This window comes from Podarcis cretensis, assembly GCF_951804945.1.
Source record: "Podarcis cretensis genome assembly, chromosome: 5".
Taxonomy (NCBI): domain Eukaryota; kingdom Metazoa; phylum Chordata; class Lepidosauria; order Squamata; family Lacertidae; genus Podarcis; species Podarcis cretensis.
In genome coordinates, this window is record NC_137174.1 from 27921734 (window position 1) to 27936365 (window position 14632).

At 41.0% G+C, this 14632-nt stretch overlaps 1 long non-coding RNA gene across 2 annotated transcripts; it reads right to left on the bottom strand.

Moving 5' to 3' along the window:
- Window positions 1–1884: 1884 nt before the first annotated feature.
- LOC307215987 lies at window positions 1885–14552 on the bottom strand. Of its 2 annotated transcripts, XR_013838847.1 has the most exons (4): window positions 11539–14552; window positions 8575–8676; window positions 3459–3598; window positions 1885–1966 (listed from the first exon to the last, which is right to left on the bottom strand). It is a non-coding gene; the product is annotated as an uncharacterized lncRNA (long non-coding RNA). The 2 variants fall into 2 exon arrangements; XR_013838846.1 differs by lacking the exon at window positions 8575–8676.
- Between the last annotated feature and the right edge of the window lie 80 nt (window positions 14553–14632).

Below are 14632 nucleotides of genomic sequence, written 5' to 3' on the forward strand. Positions count from 1 at the left end.
CTCTAAGTGAGCAAACACAAACGATGCAGTGACAAATTTGTGTCAGCGGACTTGACCACTGATTGGTTTTAACTTGCACTTTGTGTGTTTATTTGGAAAATAAAGTAATCACTACGACTTTAACTCCACATTACATCGGTAAGCGTCATTATACAGCAGATGAAACACGTACAAACAGTTTTTCAAAATTTTCTTCTCTTCTCTTATTTCTTTATGCTTCCACTGCCTCCTTATTTTTATTCGGTACCCCCCAATTTCACCAGAGGCTGCTACTACCACCCACCAAATTGTTCCAGCACCTCCCAGGGGGCAGTATCACCCACTGTGGGAAACACTGTGTTAGCATTTATAGCAGTACAGGATCCGATCACAAGCTGGTGGCATTTCTAGGCATCTTGTAGTTTTTTGGAAGATGTACGTGCATCATGATCTAGAAGCATTGGATCTCAACCTGAAGCCTAATGCTGGAACAACACATGGTGGCTGATATGCGACTACTGCAACCTGTGCCCCCACTTCTATTCTTCTGCTCTCTTTTGTAACATTTAGTAAGCCAAAATGGTGATGTGATCTTATCTCATTGCACGTTTCCTGCCCCCCCCCTCACTGCCTTCCATTTAGGGGGGCAGGGAAATCTGCAATGGAATGTCCTTTGCTTCAATCCCTACCCCACGTCACTGCCGGACTCTAAGATCAGAAATAAGCTTAGCTTGGGGTGTGTGTGTATTATATTGAAAGAATTGTAGGGACATTTCCGAGGAAGAGACAAATTTAGAAAAGAAAATCACTCTAGTCCTAGTAACCGTTTCCTTCTCCTTTTTCACTGCTGGAGAGAAGTTCTCTTTTATGTTACTGTTAACAGAACTTTTTTTCCATTTCAAGAATGTGATGAACTTCTCCAGCCACAAGACCAACAAACCAGCCCACTCAATCGCTAACTCGCTACTAGGAAATGACAAAGGACTAAAACCCCAACAAATGAAAAAAGAATCAAATGAGGTGGAAGGAAATGTGCACACTTAATTATGAAGCCAGGAAAAAGGGTGTGGAATATGTATTAGTAACAGAATAAAACAGTTGTTTAATGGCACAAGTTCCCATGATCCTTTGGGTCCCTTCCAGCTCCACAGTTCTAGGATTCTAGGCTGTCTGATCTCCCAGTCCTGAGACTTTAGCCTGGTCCTCACATTATTCTAAGCCATGCTTAACCATGAGTTGTCTAATGGATGATCAACAAACCATAGCTTGCTTCTCCAAATTATGTTTGTTTTCCATCTGTTCTTGCCTTTGTAGCTTGGCAAGCATCTGCAATAGAGTGGCCAAACAAACCATGGTTAAGGAAGGCTGCTTGTGTTCACACATAATGCCAAGCCATAGTTAAAAACTTAAAACAAACCAAGGTTTGTAAGCCATGGATTTGGTGGCAATAAACAAACCAGAGTTACACTAAGTCATGGTTTAAGAAGCAATTGTTTATTAAACCGTGGCTTAGCACGAACAAACTAGGTGATACTGGGTGATATCTATGTCTGTCTACCAGTGGAACAGACTTCTGCTTGCACAACAGGACTTCCCCTTTCTCCCTTCTGTAGTTCTTCATATCTCAGATCTGCTGCCCCTGTGGATCTTGCTGCCTGAGGCACTCACATCACCTTGCCACATGGGTGGCCTGGCCCTCTTTGGGGAAATTGAGCTCCAGAGTAGTCCACTTGAGGTCACAGTGTTACCCTTCAAGGGAGAGATTTGTTTCATTGTTTTTAGAAGAGTGGATTCAGTTGTCACTTTCTGCTACTCCCATTTCCTTGCCCATTGCTTTCTCAAAGCTTCCATTTCTTTTCCAGTTGTGCATGTAACTATTCTTGGCACTCTTCAATCAGAGAAGAGTCCCTCAGATTTGCACAAAACAAATTCTCAAAATTCTTCACCACATTTATGGACAGCAAAAGGTGGTGGTGGTATTATTGTCCTAGTATATTCAAAAACATTCAAGAGGTGACTAAGAAAATTCCCAGAAAAGTTATCAGAACATTATTTCCTGAGAAATTGTGGCCCAGATCTATACTGTCTCTTGTCGTGTTTACTCACAACTGCTACTTCCTCATTCCAGATCTAGCTCCCATTACGTTTTTACTTGCGTACCTCTTAAATCAGCTATGATTTCTGCTTAATGGCTCTCCATTTTTATAGCTGCTGTGTCAATGTGCATCACCAATGTCCTGCTTGTCTACTGATATATCTATAATGAAAATGCACCGGCAAGGGGTGCAGCTCTACAATTCTGTTTCTATGATTGATGCAATAACAGCACAATCGTGGTGGATTTATACCAGACTGTCCACACACCATTCCAATGTATTACTGTATTGGCCCGAATATAAGCTGCACCTGAACATAAGCTGCACCTTTAAAATTGGAGGGGGGGAGAAAAAAAGAAAAAGTACCCGAATATAAGCCGCTCTGTTCCTCGCTGCTCCTGGCTGCATACTGGGGGTGGGCGGGGGGAGCTGCACTGCTGCGTTGCCGGCGGCCTTTCCCCTTCCTCGCTCTCTCACTTCCCGACTTTGGGGGAGAGGACGGGGAATACATACAGGGTGGGTGCCCCTTTGCCACGCTCCTGCCGCTGTTTGCCCGACGCTCCTGGCTGTATACTGTACAGTCGTGAATATAAGCAGCACTTTAACTTTTCACGGTCAGAATTTGGGGGGAAAGTGAGGCTTATATCCAGGCCAATATGGTAGTTATGCTTCTCTAGTGTTACTGCATTGTTGCCATGTGGAGGTTTTACTCCTGCACTATAGTACAATCAAAGTGGAGGGAAAACCATACCTGGAATACATGCGCTATGAAAAAATCACAAGATTTCAGAAGAAAGCTAAGGGACCTGCAATGAGCAGTAAGTCCGCCCTGAAACATTGACAGATGCAAACAGTATAACAGTCTCAATACCATCATGAGTGCAAATTGTCATGAATTCTATGGGACGGTTTCCATTCATTTAAGTCAGCTCAAGAACTTTTACCACCGTAACTAAATGAGGCCAGGGCATCTCTGTGAAATCTGCAAGTGCATTCTGGGTTTCTCTTTGATGGCACTGAGGACTCTGGGCTGCTCTGCTGATTCATGTAGGGTTCATGTAGCACTGCAGGTGTCCTTTTAAGTGTACTGCTCTCAAGCTGCTGTCTCTTAAGCCTTCATAGTGCCGGCCCTAACATTGGTAGATGTCAATTGTACACAGCGAATCTGTTTGCACATTGATACTATTCCCTGTTTTGCACTTCACTGCTGTACTTTATGCAATTAACCATATCAGTGCTATGCCGTTTGGAATGACATTTATTTTGGTCATTAATCAACAGCGAAAATGAACTGCAACTGCTTTATCGGAATCAGAACTAAATACCAGTACTTTTGGAAAACAGAGAGCATCTCTGAACGCACAGAACAAATATTTGCATTACCTATTTATATTAAAATATGCAGAAATTTCCTCAGCGTCAAGCCAACTTATAAATTTTTATAACTTTTTCAAATTCTTCACATTTTTTAACACACAGCATTATTTCAGCTTTGTGCAGAGCTCAATAACAATCTTTCTGGCCTGGAAGGAAAAGAAGAAGAAGAACACACATTAGAACAAAGAATGCAGAATAAATAAAAAACAAAACAGTACAGATTGTACATCTACACATACAAAGACAACTTTCATGGTGAGGTCTGAGCAATTATAACAATACAATGTACCACATGTTGATTGAAAAGAATTTCTCTAGTTATTGAAGTCTTTCCTGGCCAAGTTTCACAAAACATAAATTAGAAAAGGGGGGGGGGGTATGACATTCTCCCAATCTGACTTCTGTGCAATGCCAGTCATGCACATTTTAAACACAGACGAATAATGCGGCCTTTCTTCTAGGAACTGTTAACAGCTGTAGAAACTATTATGGCCTGCTTAAAAAACATGTCTTAGTAGCCAACACCCTCCAGACACTTAGCAATCCTAAAGCTATTCCTCCCGGCTAAATGAGAAGTGCTGCTGGAACAACACAATGTTTGACTGATGACAGTTGCTGGGAAAACAACAACGAACAAACAACACAGACCTTTCAAACAGCCATTTGAGCCTTCAGATCTACTGCATAGTTAGGAAATGATCCACCAATTTTATAAAAACTTCAGTAGGCAGAAGGGGGGGGAGAAGAGACTGAACAAGAGAAAGGGGTGAAAGAAAAGAAACAAGAGCTGCAGCAGTCAGCAATATCACAAACTGAGGTCTTCTTCCAGGGATGAGAAAGCTGTGGTCCTTCAGGTGTTATTGGAGACCAGCATCCCTGGCAAAGGGATGATGAGATATGACTATTAGTTAGTTAGTTAGTTGGTTGGTTGGTTGGTTAGTTAGTTGGCTGGTTAATTAGTTATTGAAATTCTATGCCACCCCTCATCCAAGGATCACAGTGTGGTTTACAACACATTCTTCGTCCTTGCTGTATGCTGTATTCTTTCATCCACTGAGATTTGCTATAAGCGTGTATCTTTCTATCATGAATTTTCCTGTTCCCCCCACCCCCTCAGCACAGGGTAGGATCAACCAAACTTCAGACAGAACTGCTGTCATCCTACAACTGCTGCAAGCAATTTGGATACCTGAATTACCAAAATTATTTCAGTTTGAGTTTTTCTTTTGTAAATGATAAATGAGTACTGAGAGTCACCTATTTAATTCTGGTGAATAAACCTTATATGTTGTGGTTTGGTATGAAAACAATTCTAAAGCACAGCTAACCGTGTGAGACAGTTCTTTTAATAATAATAAAAAAATCAAAAAAATAATTAATTAAAATTTGTGAACTGTTGCTAGAAGCTTCTCCAGATCAGGCTTCTTTCCTATCTGGCCCAGTGAGATCTATATATATACTGTATGTGTGTGTGTGTATCTGTACATGTGGCCACATCCTGCTTCTGGCCTGACCTCAGCTTCTCCTCCACGGTCTGAGTCATGCCCACCAATATTTGAAAGGAAAGTAACCACATTTGTTTTAATATCAATTCAACTGCAGATTGATTGTTTGACACTGGGCAAGTCTGACAAACAAACCCCTTACATTTCCAAGAGAATTTTGAGCACCCTAATCTCAAAATACATGTTGAGTAAAGACCAGATAGCATATGCAGACAATTGTGAAAGTGCGTGTTTTATTTCAGTCCCTCAACCAACCACAATGCTAGCAGTTCAAGACAAGTGGATTTTCCTGACTAGACTGATAGCTTCATTTCTCCAAATACCACAGCACAACATTGCCAGCCCTTGGCATTGCTTGTTGCTCAGATTTGTTTTTCTTTTGTGGCTATAATCACATTGCTCTATATTTTGCTTCTTCTGCCAGCTTTTACGTATACTACATCTAAGCTGAAGAAAGTTTCGGTGATTATTTTTTTTGGGGGGGGTGAGGTGGAAACAGGGATGAAATGGCCATCCATCTTAGCCTTGGTAGTGACAGTGTCAATACGCCATATTATTGATCAGGAAAATTATTTTCCTGTGTCTGCACAGCAGTAGAGCGAAGGCAGCAAGCACTACCCTCTCTCTGACTTGGCTTTGCGATGGTGACCCTACATAGTAAATAAGATCTGACTAGTCAGAGGTAGCCAACATGATGCCATCCTGATATTGTTGAACTCCAACTTCCATCAGCCCCAGCCAGCATGGCCAGTGGTCAGGGATGATGGGAGTTGTAGTCCAACAACATCTACAGGGCACCATGTTGACTATGCCTAGACTACCTGATGTCACAGAGCCAAATCAGAGTAAGAACAAAACTTTTCACCATCATTCTAGCACAGCTAAAGACAGAGGAAAAAATAAAGCTAAAAAGCCACTTAGATGAAGAAGGGGAAATTCTCTTTGGAACTTTTAAGCCACATCTCCAAAACTCCCCCTTTTGCATCAAAAAAGTTTGCAGTGCAAGTTTGCAATGCAAGCCATGCACCCTAGATGCTGCAAGTGTATTCCTACAATAGCAAAGTGCAAACCTACCTGTGTGCAGTATATAATTAAGGTACATTCATCAGGGATTCACAATGAGCTACATATCCCTGTAGAACACACACTCAGTGACAAATTTGTGCATTCCTCTGTAATGTGTGCAGTTCCCCCCGTCCTGCAATACTCCCATTACACCAGGAAAACTCAGGAGGAAGTTATTCAGGAAGTCACTGGTCTGACACAAACATTCAAATGGGTCTCTGAAAATCTCTGTGTCTTAGATTGGCAGAATCTCCTACCTAACCTATTTATTTATTTTCTGTTAAACGTTTGGGTTTTCCACATTATTAGCCAATAAATGTAAGCTATGGTGCTTGTTTCTGAGTAATGGTAACAGCCAAAACGGTTATTTCTGAAGTTGGCATTTGGTTTGTAGTCTATTATGGAGGTCACAACCAAAGAAGTGATTCATAAACCTCAAGGAAACAATTCATCATGTTCCTAGTTATGAAGTGATATCACCGTTTCACATCTCCATAAGAACTGCAAAAGGAAGCCATTGTTTTCAGTCATTCGCTAGCAATTATTTCCAAAAGAAAGTGGCATTTACACAGGACGCCATTACAAGCGAAAAGAGAATTTGTTCACAACAATGGTAGTTCATCAAGATCTCTTTGTTCTAGGATAATAGGAGCTGAGAAGCTACAAACCACTTCTTAAAGGTTGAGGTGAAAGAACTCCAGATGTTTTATTAGGGTAGATCACAGTCATCTCCATATTGCCTGAAAGGTGCTTATAAAATATGCGCCTGTCTAATCTGATTCTCTTCAACTTATATTCAACTTTTTCAGCAACTACACATTCAGAAGTTTTTTGCAGTATTACCCTTGGATGACTGAACCACTTCATATGTTGAAACCCTTTCTGCTTCCTTTGAAATTCCTGTTAAAACCTTCCCACCCTCGCTTTTGCTTAGAACTTAGAAGCAGATATGCAGATTCTGAAAGCATTGCCCTTGCTCTGACTTGGCTTTGCAATAACAACATGCAGTCAATCAAACTCGACAACATGATGATGTCACAAAGCCAAGTCAGAGTGAGAAAATTCTGGCACAGCCAAAGAGGTGAAGAAGGTATGTGTTGCATGATCAGATATTCCCATAAGGGTTTTTGTTGTTGCTGTTTTTAAAATTGAACATAGTACACTAGCATAATAAACAGAAGGCTATACTTTTTTTCTGGTGGACTAGCTTTCCCCAGCAAGGAATTTTTTACATGGGTGATTATTCAATAATGCTCCATTACTACAAGTTACCAAATAAACAGGTACTTTATTTCCCCTTATTGCTCCCTCTCTTCTTCCCAAACTGTTGTATGCTATGCCCAACTAAAAAGAAAAAAAAAAAAAAGAAAACCAGCCCACAGCCTTTCCAGCTCATTTTGAGTCATCAGGTTTTCAATAAAGCCTGGCAGTCAATGATCTTCCATAAACTGGAATTCTAATCATAGTTTGTATGCTCTAGGACTTCCCCAGATCTGAAAAGTTTAAGAATATGTTTAATCCAACCAGCATGGGAAATGTACAGAATCCTGCATTTAAAATGAAAAAAAAATCACATTTAAGGGAAGCTAAGGGCAGAACTCCCATTTTATAAGATGAACACAGAGTTCCGGTTTCTGTATTTCTCTTGCAGCACTAATGCAGAAATTGTGAGGTGATATTTCCAGTAGAGAGGGGGTGCTGGGAATGAGTCTTGGGAGAGTGAGTCTAGGACTAATTAAACATGCTAGTTCTTCCCTGCTCTACCACCACTTTTTTTTTTTTAACCTGCCCACCTACCTGCAAGTCAGCCGCTGGGACTGTGAAAACCAACGTTGGAAAGGATTTTCAGGAGTTATTCAATACACAAAGGAAGAATGAAGCACTCCTCTCCCCCCCCCCCCATCTTCCAATTTTCTCCTTCAAAAGTTGCCCTACCCAAGTATTCAGATTACCTTGGCAAATGCAGGTTTGGGACCATGTGTTTTCCAAGTAGCATATTGTCCTATTGAAGCTTACTGAAAGCTTGAAGCCTGCGGTTGATTTTAATTATCTTTTGAATGTTTTATGTATCTGTTTTTAACTGTTTTATGTTGATTCTTTTGTAAACCACTTGTTGTTGTTGTTGTTTAGTCGTTTAGTCGTGTCCGACTCTTTGTGACCCCCATGAACCAGAGCACACTAGGCACTCCTGTCTTCCACTGCTTCCCACAGTTTGGTCAAACTCATGTTCGTAGCCTCAGCAACACTGTCCAACCATCTTGTCCTCTGTCATTCCCTTCTCCTTGTGCCCTCAATCTTTCCCAACATCAGGGTCTTTTCCAGGGAGTCTTCTCTTCTCATGAGGTGGCCAAAATATTGGAGCCTAAGCTTCAGGATCTGTCCTTCCCGTGAGCACTCAAAACCACTTATTACAATCAAGCAAAAGATGAATGATAGAGATAGATAGATGATAGATAGATAGATAGATAGATAGATAGATAGATAGATAGATAGATGATAGATAGATAGATGATAGATAGATTTGAAAATAATGGAGTCTTTGTGCTACATACAGGTCAAGAAAGAGTGAATATGGTCAAGAAGAATTCAAGTGAAACCTGTGTTCATCTGTAGCACAAATGGCTTGGACATAGAGACTTCAGGATTAAGCAGACCTGCCAAAGAAAGGTTTGGTGAGAGGAATGGAAATTAACTGGTTTATGTTGATTTTTTTTGTAAACCACTTATTACAATCAAACAAAACATAGATGATAGATAGATAGATAGATAGATAGATAGATAGATAGATAGAGCGTGTGTCCCCATTTAAGAGAGCAACACCCAGCAACCTTTATTTTTGCATGTGTACCCTGAGCTGTCTTTATGACTGACATTTAGGATAACCATTATTTTGGTAGAACTACAGCCTGTCTTTTAGCCGTGGGCACTACCATGAGCCTTCACACTTACTCTGGGGAATGTCAGCTTGTCACCACCACACTTGGTGCTTAAGTATCTCGCTGTTTGGCAGGCCTTGCAGTTACCAACCATCCCTCTGAAAAGCAGGCAGTGATGCGCTCACTTCTGAGCTGATGATGACAAGCCGACAATGTCCAGAGCAACTGGCCTTTTCTTTCTGTGGAATTCCTTATTGCTTCCTTGGATATCTTTATTTCTTCAGCCCCGCATGAAGATGTGTAGAGATTATTGGGGCAACAGAACAGGGATGTGGAACTTGTAGTTCTCCAGACACTGAGTTGGGGTTGGGGTGCTAAGGTCCCCCACGCTTGCAACAGGAACTAATCTTTTTAGCAGAACACTTAACATGTATACAATGCATTTCCAAGCACGGTTGACAAGAAACACCATGTACTGAGGCAGTATATCTCTGAATCATAGATGGTGGTGCAAAAGAGAATTTTGGTGATTGCTTCTGGGTTTCCTGGGGGCATCTGGGGGCGCTTCCAGACTATCGCTGTTTGGGGGTGGGATTCAAATATATGCCAGCAAATTCAGGTTGTGCAATTAAAACTTGATTTGGTTCTCTTGTGCAACAAACCTAACCTGCCCCATCGTCAGATTTCTGACAACAAGGAAAGGGCTGAGAAGTCTGGAATAATATTTGCTTGATGCAACATTGTATGACCTCCCCCAAAACAAATCACAATGAATGCTTAGTGAATAGCCAACATTGTCTAATCTTTCCCACCAACTTTATGCAAATGAACCAGGATGAATGCTCAGTAAAGAGGTTGCCTGGAAATGACCCGCCTGACCATTGGTGAGACTGGAGACTGGACTCAAGAGACTCACCACCAGGAGGACACTTCTTCTGTTCTTAGTACTTCACATACATTTTTAATCTCATCCCTCTGAGACAGTCCTCCATAATTACTTGCTGAGTATCCATACAGAAGGCTGAGAACTAAGGAAATAGTTGACTTTCCAGGAAGTGGTTTGTGAGATTTGCTTGCATCTTAAATAAGTTAAGCAAAGGAAGCTCACAGAAGGAAAACTGCCTGTACCCTCCTTCCTCATGCACCTCTCATGAACTCCATCCTGTATTGTTCAGGACTCTCCCCACACCTTAGCTTCCATAGAAACCTTCCAAGGGTGCAAGTGGGTGCAGGAGGAGACAAGGAGTCTCCTTCTGTAAACTGATGTTGTTGGATGGACTGAATGCTGAATCAACATAGCAAAGAATCCAGGCCAGTGTTTCCCAAACTTGGGTCTCCAGCTGTTTTTGGACAACAACTTCCATCATCCCAAGCTAGCAGGACTAGTGGTCAGGGATGAAGGGAATTGTAGTTCAAAAACAGCTGGAGACCCAAGTATGGGAAACATTGATCTAGACCTTCAGCCAGAGGGTGTCCACCTCACGCTCTTATGGCACCATCCTAACAATGTCTATTCAGAAGTAAGTCCTATTGGATTCAATGGGGCTTACTACAAGTTAAGTGAGGTTACGTTTGCAACTTTAGCTATTACACCACTAGCTTTCTAAAAGCACACCTATTGGCAAAATTCCTCTCAGCTTTGAATTATCATGAGACATAATTAAGGGAGAGGGCACAATGAGACATTATTGTAAGAAAGGGACAACACTAAGCATCAGCTTATTTGGCTTCAACTGACTAGCTATCTAGCACACTTTCAAATTAATATCCAGCTTTGTTAATAGAAAGGCTTCCCCACTTCCTGTTCACTGGCTTCCAACTGACTTTTAAGATCCCAATAAAGCTAGAACAGCAAACATTTCCTCCTACTCAGTTTTTAGATTTCCAAAATGTACACATATTTTTTCATTTAACACTATATCCCAAAGGGACTTGGTGTATGGTGAAAGCTTTAGTTACCACCATGGTTTTTTTTTGCAACCCAAATTAGTATCTGGTCCAACTCTGCCTTCTGCCTTGGGAATGGAAAAAAGAAAAGTGGGATAATATTATGTGGGATAATAACTCAGTAAAAATGCAATGCTCTAGCACAGATGCATCTATTCACTTTTCTTTGTTTCTAATATCTGCTTCGAAGGGAAATTGTATTTTTTGAAAAATTCATATTATTGACTGTTGGCCATGTTCGTGGAGACTGATGGGAATCCAACTCATATTGTAGAAGAATTTCTGTACACATTAAGTGGCTGGACAACAGCATTGCAAAATTAGGAGAAAAGTGAATTATGAAGGATGGCTGTGTTTTGGTTTACATCTTCTTTCAGAAAATGTGGCTTAGTTAAGTTTGTTTTTAAATGTTCACTCATATCCACACAGAGAAAGCCCTACTGAGTTCAGCGGGTCTTGCTCCCATGTTACTGTGTATAGGATTGCAGTGTTGGTTTTCATATAAATCCTCAAAATAGTCTTGATATTCCCTGGTTTCCCTTCAAGAGTTACTTATTTTTAATTATTAATTTGCTAAGTTACATGTAATATTTACACAAAAGAAACCACTCTGCTGGTAGTACTCAAAGTATTTCTAAAAGAACCAGAACTCCATTTCTAAAGCAAGAAAGAAATAACTGTAGGCTTACTCACATTTCTAAATTGATTGATCTGGGACAGTTCTTCAGGTCCTGTCTGAGGTAGACTTTTTGGATATGTTATTTCGTTCCCTCAAGGATAATGCAGAATTTGAAGATGGACAGCCCTCCTTATCTAGGGGTCACTCTTGAGTTGAAGATGAAGGGAAGATGTTCAGCCACTAGCCTGCCTTTATGGCTAAGTCCTAATAGCACTGCCCCACCTCAAAGTTGCCTTAAGGGTGATGCTCTGTTTGATTGTATTTCCGTGGCAACAACTGATGCTCCACTGTGTCATCATTGAGAGTCATCTGATTGGTCAGATTAGCCTTTATGACTCTAGGCTATGTCATGCAGCTGAAGGTCTGAAATAAAGTCCAGTAGTGGTGTCAGTTATCAGCCCAGCAATAGCAAAAGAAGATTGTGTTTTGCAGTGGGGAATCAGGCAAAAACCAGATCGAAATCACCTATCCAGAACAATAGAGCCTTCAGCTTCATGCAGAACTTCCATCAGGGAGTAAAAAAAGATGACTTTCCCAAGGCAGGGTATTCCACAACCTAGGCACAGGCAACAGAGAAATTCCTGCTACATGATCCTGACAACTGGTGGGAGGACATGTAGCAGGGCCTCCTCAAATGACCTAAACAATTGCGCAGGGTCACGAGAAGAATAGCTTCTCTTCTTTATAGTGTTCCAATATATGCAGTCAGTTGGTCAAGAGACTAGTAGCCCTCACTGAACAACTGCAGGAGTGCCACAAAGGCATGCATGGGAAATCTCAGTCCCAGGGGCCCAAATGTGGCCCTCTCTATCTGTTTCTGGGTATTCTTCCCAGGTCACAACTCCTCTTGAGCAACACCGCTCACCAGCCCTGAGCCACACCATCGCTGAGTGCTTTTGCCTGGCTTGAAGGAGTCCCTGAACTCTGCCAATACTTCATGCTCGCTGAGAGGATAGAGAGGGATATGTGAGTGTGAAGGAACTAGCTTACCAGACAAAGGTAAGATTCACATTTATTGCTCTGTCCACTTTTGCCTCTGCGCCCCCCCCCCACTGCTATGTTTCTGATTACTTTTTGTAAATATTTAAGTGGATCTATATATTTAAGTGGGTCTATACACCAGGTATCTGTTTTGTTTTTAAAGGGTAAAGCATTTATAACTGATATGTGCTGCTAATTAAGGGCTTATTTTATTCTCCCTATAAATTTAAAGCACTTTTATACAACTTGTATAATTATACAATGTCAGTGTCCATCTCCCACCAGAATCCCTTTTTGGCAGTTTAATTTTGAATGTATCCAAGAACCTTGAACCTTGCTTGCTCACCCTCCCCATCAAAATCTCTCTCCTCCCACCCCCCGATCAATTATTGCTGTTTTAATTTTAATCCAGGAAAGCTTTTAAATTATTAGAGGTGGACATGATTATCTTACAGGGCTTTTGAAACTAAAGGCAAGACAAAGAGTCCAAGATCTCACAATCACAATGTTCTCCTGTGATTCTCTATGTCAGCTCATTTTCCTGTGCAGGTTGCCAGAGCAGTACGTATTGCGAATGGTTTTAATATAGCCAACTCATTGTGACTTCAGATTAAAATCCTCAATGAATGAAGAGGATAACAAAGTGTGGATTGCATGCTTGTGATATACGGGAAGTATTGTATGTCACAAGTAAGATAATAACATGCATGTGTGGGAGTTTCCAAGTTGACTGAGTTATCTTTGAAGTTGTGGTATATCTCCCAGATATACTCTTTTAATTTACAGATATTGCACCAAGGATACATTCAGCCCTCACAAAATCTCTACACTATGCATTCTTCTATGATTAACTGACTCTGTATTTGATTTCTCCCCTACTTCCCTCTTCTCTGTTATTTATTGACAGAGAGGCCAAACAAACCACAGAAAAAGTAGTTTCTAGACTCAATCTAGTAGTGCCAATGGGAGCTCTTTTTAGAAGTCTGATTTCCACATTTGGAAGGGTGGGGGGGAGCTGGTTTTCATCAGGATAGCAGCGCACAGGAAGCGGGGTTAACCCTTCGCTTCCCAGCTGCCATCCCAACAAAAACCATCACCCCCCACAAAACACATGTGACAATTAGGCTTAGGGGGAAATCCTCTAAACATTATTGTTGTGTAAGGCTGGGGAGGGGAGGCGGCATAGAAAAACTGGCAGAAATAATGGCCAAGATAAAGGGTCTGGGAACCAAACTTTATGAATAACAGTTGAGGGAATTGGTTATGTTGAGCCTGATAAAGAGGAGATTGAGTAGAGATATGATAGCCATCTTCAAATATCATGGAGGGTAGAGCAAGCTTGTTTTCTCCTGCTCTGGGGGGTAAGACCTGAAACAGTGGATTCATGTTACAAAGAGATTCTGACTAAACATCAGGAAGAACTTTCTGACTGTAAGAGCTGTTTGACAGGAGGTGCTGGACTCTCCTTCCTTTGAGGTTTTAAAGCAGAGGTTGGATGGCCATCTGTCATGTTTGATCTGGTTGAGATTTGTACATTGCAGGGCGTTGGATTAGATGACCATCATGATCCCTTCCAACTCTACAATTCTGTGATTCGATGTGTGATCTGTGAATTCCCAAGGTAGAGACTCTTCATTAATTCAAAGATAAATTGAGGGAATGAAAGAATTAGGATAACATCTGCACCATTTAAAGCACATAGCTTCCCCAAAATAATGGAAACTGTAGTTTGCCCCAGAGCTACAGTTCCCAGCCCTCTTAACAAAATATAGTTCCCAGAATTCTTTGCGGGGGAGCCATGTACTTTGAATATATGGAGGTGAAAGATGTTAAATTACTCAAAAGCAAGAAAGAGTCTGTTGACACAGAGTGGGCTGCTATAGGTGAAAGATGGGGGGGGACTGTTGCTAAAGTCATTGGTTATTTAATCTATATGAATGTTTTGTTTGTTTTTACCTAGGAATTTTGTTAAATTGGAAATATTAATTTTGTTGCTGTGGTTTTGCTTGTTTACCTTATGGCAACATTGTTAAGTTGTTTTTTGGACCTGTTTGTTTGATTTTGTAATTTTTGCATATTGTTTTTGTTTATTTTTATTACTTAGTTCCTCACTCTGGTACTGCAAAC